The sequence below is a fragment of the Typopeltis vanoorti genome, chromosome 17 (assembly GCF_054136105.1).
Source record: "Typopeltis vanoorti isolate ZY-2024b chromosome 17, IOZ_Tvanoo_1.0, whole genome shotgun sequence".
NCBI lineage: Eukaryota > Metazoa > Arthropoda > Arachnida > Uropygi > Thelyphonidae > Typopeltis > Typopeltis vanoorti.
In genome coordinates this window covers 28,256,297-28,269,043 of record NC_143565.1, presented here as the reverse complement: position 1 = coordinate 28,269,043, position 12,747 = coordinate 28,256,297, and the positions used below count along the sequence as shown (strand labels likewise).

At 35.6% G+C, this 12,747-nt stretch overlaps 1 protein-coding gene across 1 annotated transcript in view; it reads left to right on the top strand.

Annotated features, from left to right (window-relative positions):
• Nucleotides 1-12,747, top strand: part of LOC150097244 (TOM1-like protein 2) — a 253,155-nt gene that overhangs the window by 200,684 nt on the left and 39,724 nt on the right. The window lies entirely within an intron of this gene.

Here is a 12,747-nt window from a genome sequence, read left to right as displayed (position 1 = left end):
GCTGCGCCAGCCAGAGTCCTAGTACAGAAGAGTTCTTGTACAAAGAAACCTTCTCAGAGTTTAAGTATTACCTAATCTGATTAAAGTATTAAGTGCCTATAGAAACTTCAACATTGCAGTCATGGCCTAAACTTTCTAAACTTTAATTTCTCCTTATTCACAGATTCGAAATTTAGCGAGTGGTAATTTCAGTCTCATGCTCAGACAGACTCAGACTTACATAGGAAAAACATGTTTATTAATTATCAAGATTACATACATTAAGCTTCCACACATCAAAGATATGTCATATCAAAGTTCTAATTTACTAGCTAAACAATAAGGAACATTCTAATTATCAAAATACTCTAATCTTACACCTCTAGGTTAAATAAGTACACATTCATCATAAAACACTAGTTCAAATTCTAAATAAAACTTGCTAACAAAGATCAATTCACATTCAACTATGTGTTGCATGCCCTCATGCTTTCAGACTACTAGATCAATATGACTAACACGTATATTCAAAGCTAATCAAGATCAATACTAAAAAACAGGTAAAGCAAGGCAGTGGTAATCAAACAGGCAAGTTATTTGTACACTTTCATGATTCATCTAAATCACAAACATGGTTCCTGATATCAAATTAAATTAGTGCTACTAACGACCCATACACATTAACTAGGGTTTAGACAATCTAAAAACGTAGACTACCAGTCAATCAACTTAACACATGAAACTGTCTCTAAATTCTCACTATCTTCTTTTCTAATCTCTGTCCATTTTTTTACAATCATCACTAATAGATAATACAAAAAATGAAGATTTTGTATGTTACCACCTTGTTAGACGATTTCTCGATCCTTCCATCTGTTCTTTGTCATGGGTTGTCCCCTCTTACGGTGATCTGCCGCCATGTGGAGTCACATGCTCGTCCCAATTTTTTTTATTTGTTTCCTCTGGGCTTATGAACTTTTCGTGACGCTGCTTTTAACACAAATTATCTTCAAAGGGAATCCTTTGCTGCCTTCTCATCGGTTAGAATCGTACCGATGGCTGAAACTTGAAATAATGTCATCATCTCGTGCTCAACTTCTTTGATTCACCCCACTCAGCAACTAGAGATACGTTGCCATCATGCCATCTTATCAGATATCAGCCGTGCTGACCCGCTTCGGAATTACGAGCCAGTAACTCAAGTGGGGGGGGGGGGGGTCACACGTGACCGGGGAACACCACAGGAACCAAAACCAAAATGTAGAGGGAACTAAGAGAGCCTCCAGCCCCGTGAGTTCGTTTTTAAACTCTTCTATAGCGCCCTCTTCTGTACTCCAAGCTTGTCTATGATGCTTTCCAATTGGCTGTCACCTCCTCGCTGAATGAGGATCGCTCTCTTCGGAGAATGCGAAATTCGAGCACCTTCCACGAATGCCTACTCATTGTTCGTTACATCATCTTTGGTGGTCACACAGCAACCTTTGTACTTTCGTTCGCACGACAATACACGATTTTATACATGGCATAGTTTAAGATTTCCATCTATTTTAGACAATACTTTAAATATAGTACAATCTAATACTTATTTCCTTCTTCAATTTCATTTTAATTTAGGATTCAATTTCTTCCTTTATATTTTAATTTCCTTCTTAAACAAAGTTAACATCTGCATTTTTACATATTATGTCTGTTTTGCCAAGAATACAAGTATGCTTTTGCTTGATATGGTTGTTCTTGTTAAATCTTGAATGGAGCAGTTCTATTCTTGATAGAACCATCATTCATGATCTAACAATAGAAATATAAGATCTGATATTGTTGGAGTCTTGACAAGTAACAGACTGATTTGGAGGAAAATTGTAGATAGGAAGTTAGTAATGATGTAAATTTTTCATGTAGTACTATCATATCCTGTACATCCCTTGAGGGTACATGGCAGGAATTTGATGATGATGATGCAAGTAAATTGCTAAAACAAGACCTACCTTTTACAAATCCATGCTGACCATCATAAAGAGTGCTATGTCCATCAACCCAGTCCTGTATTTTATTCATAACCAGTCTCCAAAACTTTGACTACAACTGCAGTTATACAGACTGGTCTATAATTGGAAACTTCTGTTCCTAGAACTATATTTGTGAAGTGGTATCATTTTGCCTTTTTTCACTCCTTAGGAATCCTGTCCACTGCAAAACTTTCATTAAACAACCAAGTCAAGGGCATAGCTAAATGTTGTGCACATTCCTTAAGAATATGTGGTGATATGTCACCATTTCCACAGCCCTTATTAACATCTAACCCAATCAACACCTGATACACCTCTGATTCTTTCACTCCCAATTCTTCTAATACTTGCTTCCCTTCTATATATTGCATGCCATAATTTACACCAGTTTGATATACACTGATAAACTCCTGATAAATTCTTTCTCTTGCTCACCATATAGTGAAAAATTCCCTTGAATTAACTTTGCTGACTAGCCAATCTCCTCTCATACTCATGTGTATGAGAGGAGATTGGCGTTTCTTACTTTACCATGCTATATGAGAAAGATCATGTGTTTGAGTGTTGTAATCAAGATAATGATATCAGTAAAGAAATATAAAGAAAAAACACCACTGCATTCAACAAATGAAGAGGAAAAACTGACAACACAGTTATCAAAAAGCTAGAAAGGAGGCCATAAGATGACAGTTCTGAGAAGCTTTATGCCAGATCCTATCAGATGTCTTTGAAATGTTGCATACAACCACAGTTTTCTCCAAATCTTTCTATGAAATGTATCCTCAAATGGTTAAAGTATGATTTCATTGAATTGCATTATGGAACTGCTTAAAGAATGAGAAGTACAAATCAGCTCTTTAATGTCATATTCTCTCTTCTCCTCTCTCTCTCGTTTTAATTTGTTTCCTATTGCATCATCTGTTTTATATTTTTTTATTATCTCTTATTAGGCTTTATTAGAGTTAGACTTCAAATAACAGAAGTTGTAAAGTTAAAACAGCATTCACCTAAGAATTGTATTTCCCTTAATTAAGTTAAGGGGATAAAAAATCCCTTTATTAAGAGCCTTTTGGCTCTTAATTGTATTTTCCTATGGTTTTTTTTTTCTTTTTTGTTTGTGTTCAACTTCCTCATCAAAAACTAGCAGTTTTTTTTTGAGTAGTGGAGCATTAACACAGTAGCACTTTCTGGTTTTTTGAATTTTTACTTTTTGAGGTAGTAAGTGTATGATTTTGCTCTGAGAAATCTAATCTAATCTGATATTAATAACAATAAAACCAGTATGTCAGAAATTAAAGAAATGTTTTACCTCTGGAAGCTGATTTGGTATTAGTCAAAAGAAATATGAATCATGTATGATTTAAAAAACGAAGTCTGCATGGGTTGCTGTTTGCTTTATTCTTTGTTTTTCTGGCAGAATTTGTAAACAAGATCTGGACATAAGGGAAAATTTTTGACACAATGTTAAACATCGATTGTAACTTTATACTTGAACCTGATATCAAAATTTATAGAAATAATAAACTAGACTTCATACTTAAATGTACCATTCCAAGTTGAGATTAAATAATAATAATAAAAAAACATTGCAATCTGAAGCTTTCAATATCTGTATTAATAGTAAGTTTGCAATGTCTCCTTCATTGAGTAGTATGTTCATATTTCATTTGTCCTGGAATTTCTGTGGTATTATTTTATGACTTGGATTCATATCCTGTGATGACAAGAGTTTCTTACACTTTAGCTGTGCAAGTTGCAGGATTGTTTTTTCTCTGTCCCTCCCCAGATGTAACCGATAGCAGATAGAAATCTAGCTCCACATGATATCTTTTAAACAAGAGTACCATGTCTGACCACTTAGACAAGAATACATAATATTATCCATTAGCAATTCATCTAGATGTTAAAAGAAAAAAAAAATTTTTTCTCAGATTAAAAGAATTTGAATAAATCGAAGTAGACAACTAATTGGTGCTGGATGTAATCTACTAACAATAAAGTAATTTTTCCCTGGATTATTTTATTATAAAATAATAATAATAATAATAAATAAAAATGAAAATTGATTCCTGTGTTTCTTTCCCAGTGTTTCTGCTTGCTGATATAGCAGTTCCTATTTTTTTTTTTTTCCCTAAGCCATAGTCTGATCGATCTGAGGGCATAGGAGAATTAAGTAGCTAGGTTGGCTTAGTGGATAACATATCCACTCTCTAAGAAACAAGCTGTGAGTCAAATTCTACTATGTGCATGTTTGTGAATGTTTTTAGGTTGCCATCACAATCATCAAATTCTTGATATGTACCCTCAGAGGTGCAGAATATTATGATTGTGGAAGAATGACAATGATGGATAAAAATGGGAATAGAGTGACTGATGCAGTGGACATAGTGGAATTGTTCAGTGAACCCTTTATTGGAGTATTTCACTCTGAGAAGTGGTTTTAATACTAGAGGGATAGTGGCAGGTTCAAGGTTTAGAAGTGCAAGACTAGAGTGTGTTTCAAATACTGAGTACTCTGGATGTTAATAAAGCTGTGGGACTGGATGGAATTTTGCCATGGGTTTTGAGAGAATGTGCTAAAGAACTGACAGCTCCTGGCTTTTCAATGAAAGTCTTGCTACGAGAAAGGCACCCAAGAAATGGAAGGAAGGTAAGATGATGCCATTGCATAAGGACAATAGCAGACTGGAAGTGTCAAATTATAAGGTGGTTTGTGTTTCATCAGTAGCTGTTAAGATCTTGGAGAAATTAGTGAGGACAGATGATAGTAATGTTATCTGTGAGAGTCAACATGGATTTGTTAAGGGACACTCTTGCTTTAGTAATATGATTGTTTTTATAATAATGTGACCCCTTATTCCTCGCCCCTTGGGGAAGGAGCGAGGATAAGGAGCCATCCCTGGAAGTTACGAAAGGGAGTTGTGAACAAGAGGATGAGGATTCTTGTAGATAGGCTTATACGTTGATAACACGACTATCAAAATATTTAAGATATTTAAGGAACCAAATTGTGTAAAATTAAAGCACCGTTTCTCTTCACAGAAGGCTCTGCATTTATAACTGTAGTAGGGCTAGCTTCGCCCTACTACGAGATCAAGTTACCGCTATGCGTGTTCTCCTAGCCGACGTAAATAAAGCTATTTGGACGCTAGAGGAGGAGCTTTCCGAAATGCTGAACCACGACCTTTGAACGATTCTCTAACGTGTTGTGTGCTTCGGCAACAGAAAAATTTGAAAAGATACGAAGTCGGCACATCAAAAAATTTCAAAACTTGAAAAAGGACTCTACCACCGAATCTCAACAACCACTCAACACTGTAATCAAACTTTCTTCCATTACTTTGAAGCCTGGGGCACTCAACGCACTGGCATGTGGCCACAATTTCACCATATTCCCCCTAAGAAAATACTTTAGAAAATACTGATTCAGATAGAATGAGATGGATAGCAACTGGAAAAATCAAATTAAACTCTGGTCACTACTTAATCTACTCTGGGAACCAAAATACGAATGACCACACAAAGGGAGTTGCGCTAATGATGACAAAGAAAGCTCATAGTGCACTAATGGAGTGGAACCCAATATCCGAAAGAATACTAAACTCTAGATTTAAAAGCAGAACATCACAATAACTGCTATATATGCACCAACAAATGATGCGATCCAGGAAGAAAAAGATAATTTTTATAACATGCTACAGAGAAGTATAGAAACAACAAATAAAAAAGATATGCAACGTATAATTGGAGACTTTAATGCTAAGGTTGGAAATGATAATACTAATAAAGAAACTGTTATGGGAAAGTATGCAGAAGGAGAAAAAAATGAAAATGGAGAGTTACTTATAGACTTTGTATGTTCAATCAGCTTGTAATAGGAGGGAGTCTCTTCCAACATAAAAAACATAAGTGGACATGAATAGCACCAGATAGAAAGACAAAGAACCAAATAGACCATGTACTTATATCAAGGAATTGGAGGAAATCACTCCTGGATGTCAGAGTTAAAAGAGGAGCCAAGGCATATTCACTTTCTTTCACTTTCTCCTAACAGCTACCATAAAAGTAAAAATATTTAAAAATAAACAAACAGTGCACAATAGGAAGAGGTTTAGAATTGAAAAACTCAAAAACAAAGATATTAGAAATAAGTTTATAACAACTCTATAGGATAAATGTGATAAACTTGAAAAAAAGAGAAGGAGATAACATAGAGGGAAAATGGACTAAGATTAAAGACATACTAATAACCACATCAGAAAAGATATTGGGATTTCGAACAAATTCAGACAAAGAATGAATATCAGAAAACACCAAATTAAAAATAGAAGAGGGAGATAGAATAAAAGAGAAACTGTTACAGATTGGCAAAAATGTTGAACAAGAACAAGCAGAAAGATATAGAGCAATTAATAAAGAAATAAAAAGAAGTGCAAGAAATGATAAAAGAAAATACATAGAGAATCTAGCACAGGAGGCAGAGGATGCTGCATATATAAATGATACTAGAAAGTCGTATGATATTACAAGGAAATTAAGTGGAAAAAGAAACAAATGGATAGTTCCTATATACAATAAAGAAGGAAAACTATTATTAAATGAAAAAAGAACAGATAAATAGATGGGTGGAATTCTTCTTAGAGAAATTTCAAGAAATGACTGATGGTAACCAGAGCCTAGAATTAAATGAACAAAATGCATCATTAGATATAAATTTGAATGAAATAACAAAAATAGAAATTACAAAAGCAATAACTCCGATCGATCAAAACAGGTAAAGCACCAGGGGCAGACAACATACCAGGCGATATACTAAAAGTAAATCCAAAACTTATAGCAGAGATATTATATCCCTTAATGAGATATGGCAGAAAGAAGAGTGGCCTAAGGAATGGAATACTGGATTACTGGTTAAATTACCCAAAAAAGGGAACCTATCTGAATGCAAAAATTGGAGAGGTATAACATTGCTGAGTGTTATAAATAAAATACTAGCAAGGATAATACTAGAAAGAATCAAAATAGAAAAACAACTAAGAACAGACAGGATTTAAAGCCAATAGATCATGCACCGACCACATTGCTACTTTATAAATTATCATAGAACAATCATTGGAATGGCAGGCAAACTTATATTTAAATTTTATCGATTTTGAACAGGCTTTCGACAGTATAAACAGATCTTCCCTATTGAAATTACTTAGACATTATGGACTCCCAGAAAAAATAATAAGAATAATTAAAAAAAGTATGAAGATTTTGAAATTAAAGTAATACATGGAAATACCCTCTCGGAACCATTTAAAACAAAGACAGGAGTAAGGCAAGGTTTTGTACTTTCCCCTGCTATGTTTTTAATTATCATAGACTGAGTGATAAGAAAAGTATCTCATGGAAATACAGGATTACAATGGTTACGTCAAAACCAACTCCACGATCTAGATTTTGCAGATGATATCTGCTTACTTTCACAGAAGCACCATATAGAACAAAAAACAACAACACTTGTAGAAACAGCCAAAAAAGTTGGTCTTAGGATAAATAAAAATAAAACAATGTTGATGAAAATAAATGCAAAGCAAAATAAACAAATAACAATAGAAGAAACACTGCTTAAAGAAGTAGAACAATTTATATACCTTGGTTCAATAGTATCAATAAAAGGAGGAACTACTGAAGATATAAATAGAAGGAAACAGCTGGCTTATTCAACTTTCAACCAACTTAGAAATATCTGGAAAAACAAGAATTTGTCTATAAAAACTAAAATGAGAATATTTAACTCAAATGTAAAGGCAATGCTAATGTATGGATCAGAAATGTGGAGGTTAAACAGAAAGATAGTTAACAATTTCCAGGTCTTCCTAAACAAGTGTTTAAGAATGATACTGGAAATATATTGGCCAAAACTATCAAACGAAGAACTATGGCAGAGAACAAATCAGAAACCAATGTTGCAACAGATACGTGAGAGGAAATGGAGATGGATGGGGCATGTGTTGAGGAAAGAAGATAAAATAATAGTAAAACAGGCTCTAGATTGGAACCCACAGGGTAAAAGAAGACGAGGAAGACCAAGAGAAACGTGGAAAAGAACAATACTGAAAGAAATAACAAATATTAATAAAAACTGGACCAAATAAAAGCAGAAGCAAAAAACAGAGTCCGGTGTAAAATGGTGGTTGAAGACCTATGCTCCCAGGTGGAGTGAAGAGGATTAAGTAAGTAAGTAGAATGTGGTATCTGCAACCTTCCAAACCATATCGCCGACAATATCAGACTGGGCATAGCCAGTGTTCTCACCAAAAGCCAACACCAAAGTTGAATACATAGCTCTACTAGAAATGAAGAAAAACAAGGAAATAATAATCACCAAAGCGGATAAGGGAAACGCCACTGTGGTTCTCAACCAAAAGGACTACACAGGTAAGCTTAATGCTTTATTGTTAGATTGGGCTGCCTACCTCCCTATTTAGTATAATCCCACCAGCTCCCAAATTAGAACACTCCAAAGGCTCCTTAAGAAGGTCACTTCTTGGCCTGGACGTGACCAACAAACTAAAACCTTTCAACTCTAGATCCCCCCCCACCCCCCGAATATGTGGACTTCCAAAAATACATAAACAAAACGTGGCATTGATTTCACCACATACAAATTAGCCAAAGCACTCACACACTATACTGGCAATACACCATCACACAAAAAACACAACCCACTTCAAAGCCAGAGTAGAAAACCTCTCACTCCAACATACTGACATAATGATCAGTTTTGACATTTCCTCCCTATTCTCAAATGTCCCACTCAAGGAAACCTTAGAGTTCATCCAAGCCAAATTTTCTTCCGGTATCTCAGCCCTATTTCAGTTCACAATGAACTCAGGCTATTTCGTTTGGCAAGGAAAATTCTACAAACAGATAGAGGGGATAGCCATGGGTTCACCACTCTTCCCATCCCTGGCCAACTTCTTTATGGAGAATTTTGAAGAGAAAGCCTTAAACTTAGCCCCACAAAAACTCGCTGTTTGGCTTTGTTACGTTGAATGATTTGTTCGCTATTTGGCCACATGGCTCAGATACATTCCACTCCTTCTTATCACACACTTAAACAACCAACACCCCAAGAATCCAGTTCACCTTGGAAAAACAGGAAAACAACAGTTTCCCTTTCCTAGACATTCTAATCACTCGCCAGCTGATGGTTCCTTGGTTTTCTTTGTTTACAGAAAGCCCACTCATACAGGCAGATACATTCCCCAGCAATCCCTCCCCCCCCCTCACAACAATATGGGGTTATAAAAACACTATATAACAGGGCAGAATTAATCTGTTCAGATGACAATGCCCTAACCACTGAACTAAACCACATCCTTAACACCTTCTTAGCCAGTGGCTACAACCCTCAAAAAATATTAAAACCAGTTAACCACAACCCCACTTCATAACAAAGATTACACTAAATCCATCACCATTCCCTATATCCAGGCCACCTCTGAAAAGTTAACCAAATTCTTGAAAAAATATGACCTGACTTCTTGTTACAAACCATATAAAAAATTGGCATCCCTTATCTGCTCCGCCAAAGACCAACCACTTCCCCTAGACCTACCTGGGGTAATACCATGTCCCTTGCAGCTGTAAACTGTCCTACTTTGGCCAAACAGGCAGGACAGCAAATGTCAGGATTTCGGAACACACAGACTACATCCGGTTTCACCAGTACAACCATTCTGGACTTGCAGACTATGCTCTGGATACCCTCCAAAGAATACCTTTTAAGAAAGCCACGTTAATACCCTGCAGCAAATTTAAATATGAAAGATTGTTCATGGAATCAGCCTCAGCTCTAAAAAACTTTCCAAACCTCAACAAATTTGGGTGCATGAGACTGCCCCAAATTTGGGACAGTATGCAAAGAATTTTTCCCTAACTCCTTTGCTCACACCTTCCTTATACAGTTTCCAGCGATGGCCTCTTGTTCTACTCCCCTCTCCCATTCTATGAAAAATCTCTTTCACGCCAACCTGAAAACATTCCCTGACTAGCTTATATGTCTCAATCATATCCATCTCCTCCTATTCATGAGATTTTGCAAATTACATTCTCTCAATCTATCCTCGTACTCCACATTCCAAAGACCACTGACCACCTTGATGAATCTTCTCTGGACCCTTTCCAACATATCCTCATCACTATGAAAATCCAGTGGCCAAATCTGTGTACAATAATGCATATGAGGCCTGATCAAGGCCTTATACAATGGCATCATAATCTCTCTCTTTCTGCATGTCAGGGTCCTTGCCATTATCCAATGTGATGTCTTCACAACTTGTGCAATGTTGCCCCTGAATTTCAGATCCTTGTCCACCATTACTCCTAGATTCTAGAGTCTCATATCTGTGGTTTCTAGTCTTTGATCCATTGTCTTATTTCTAACCCAGCTCTCAGATCCATATGTTAAAATTAGTTCTAACCAGTGATTTTTTTCTGGAAAAAAAGGTGCCAGTACCCACCATGAAGATGTTATTACAGCAACTTTCACACTTTTAACATATCCTCCGATATATACCCTCATCGTCTCGCTTTGTGCACTGCACTCCCCTTAAAATTGTAAATCTTTTTTCTTAATGACATTAATTGTTGTTTGCAAGATTCTCCAAAATGACTGATTTTACCATTTGCCCACTCCACTGAAATTTTCATTCCCATGTGTTTATCGGCGACAAGATTTCCGACATCATGACACATTTACAGCCCAACATTTTATTCTTGACATACAGCTACTCATTTCTCTCGCAGAAGTCCTTTTTCTGCAAAATGTCCAATCATTATCAGAATCTGCTTCCTGTTGACCACATGGATCTTCGATCTTGGTTTTGTGATCCTCTTCACCAAGTGTAATTTTGGTGCTAGTTTTCTGTTTTACAGGATCACAAGTAGATTCAACAATTTCTGCTAATTCAGCCTTCCTTTTTTTACTCATTGGTATAAAGTAACTACTTATTTTACTCATTTTGAACAATGATTGTACTGATTTAACTTAGATTAATTCAAAATTCACGTGAACACCTTCCTGTTGCAGAGTGAATATAGACCTGATAAACTGATATTGGAAGCAATCGGAAGTGAACACGACTTCCTGTTTCCGGTTCTGTACCAACCTATGAAACAGGAAAGCAGGATACCAACTTATGAGTAATCAAAACTGAAAATTCAATTCGTGAACACAGTACCATCTACCAGAATATTTATAATACGTTTTGTTGTCAATAAATCGCAAATTTTTAAAAACTTAAGAAAAAAGATGCTAGTACCGAGTACCATTGTGTACCGCCAGAAAAAAAGCACTGGTTCTAACACTGTCTGATATACAGTTATTTTAGTGCGTTGACTAATTTTTTTCTTATTCTGTATAAATTCATTTATTTAACTTCTTACCATACCAGCTTTGCTAATTCCGCTGGTTGTTTCTAAATTTAATCTGCCATCTTCACTAAACATTGTGCCTAAATAGCTCAAATGTTTTATTTGTTCTAAAGGTTCTCTATATAGGATACAGATGACGTTTTCAGTCTTTTTGCTTTTTTTTTAAAAAAATTACTGATTTTTGTACCAAATTTATTATAGCAGTTATTCAAGGAAACCTCCAGACTTTTACTGGATTTATTTAGGAATATAAGATCATCTGCATAAAGTAAAGAGCTGAGATTAGCACCTACAAATTTTGATATAAAGTTTAATACCATTTGTCTTCATAATGATCCATATAAATGACGACCAACATGGGGAATAATGTCCACCCTTGTCTCACATTTGACTTAACATCAAACCATCTTTATTTATCTCCTTCAATTCTAACTGCTAATTTACAGTTTAAATATAGACTATATATTGCTCGATTTAATGTGTTTAGGTGGTAGGTGAAATTTGACCAGTGTAAAGCAGCTTTTATGGAGGCTTGAGGTGGCTTGAACGAAAAAAAAAAGTTCATGTCTGGTCTCTACTAGATCATGGTTCTCTTAGCTCTTCCATACAATATGAATGTATTTATGATCTTTCATGAGTGAGATTCCTTTTAAAATTATAATCGGTTGAGAATCTAGAAAAATACCACAGAAACATGTACCACTATTGAAATTCCTGGATTCAGAAATGAGTGACCGAGTTGGTGTGATAGGTCTGTGGAATAAGGATAGGTTGAAGGTGTGTGGATTACAAAGTTTAGTTGATTGGCAGAAAAGAGGGGATATGACAGAAACTTATAAGATATTAAATTGGTTTTATAAAATTGGCACAAAGGAAATTTTTCCATATATGACAAATAGAGGCAGAACACTATGGAACTCCATGGAAGTTGTGTAAGAGTGTGATTATTAAGGGTATGTGAACTAAATTTTTTTGAATGGAGAGTGGTGAATGAATGGAATGTATTGCCATTTGTGAGTGTCCTGACAGTGAATGTTTAAGGAGAGATATGATAGGCTTTGTGTGTATAAAAGTTAGTGTGGGTCTCCCATGGTGAGTCTCCAGATTCTATGGAAATAATGTATAATAATAATAATAAGGAAAGAGTTCCATTACACATGGTTGGAAAGTTCAAATCCATCACTCTTGGATTCTGATCCTATATTGGATACAATGAATCTCTATAAGGACTGACTCACCTTCAGCTGAAGGTGAGTCTGTCTCACATGAAGGTGGCACTGATTTTCCAGAAGGAAAACCCCCACCACCTTCATATGCAAACCATGGTAAAGAAAGA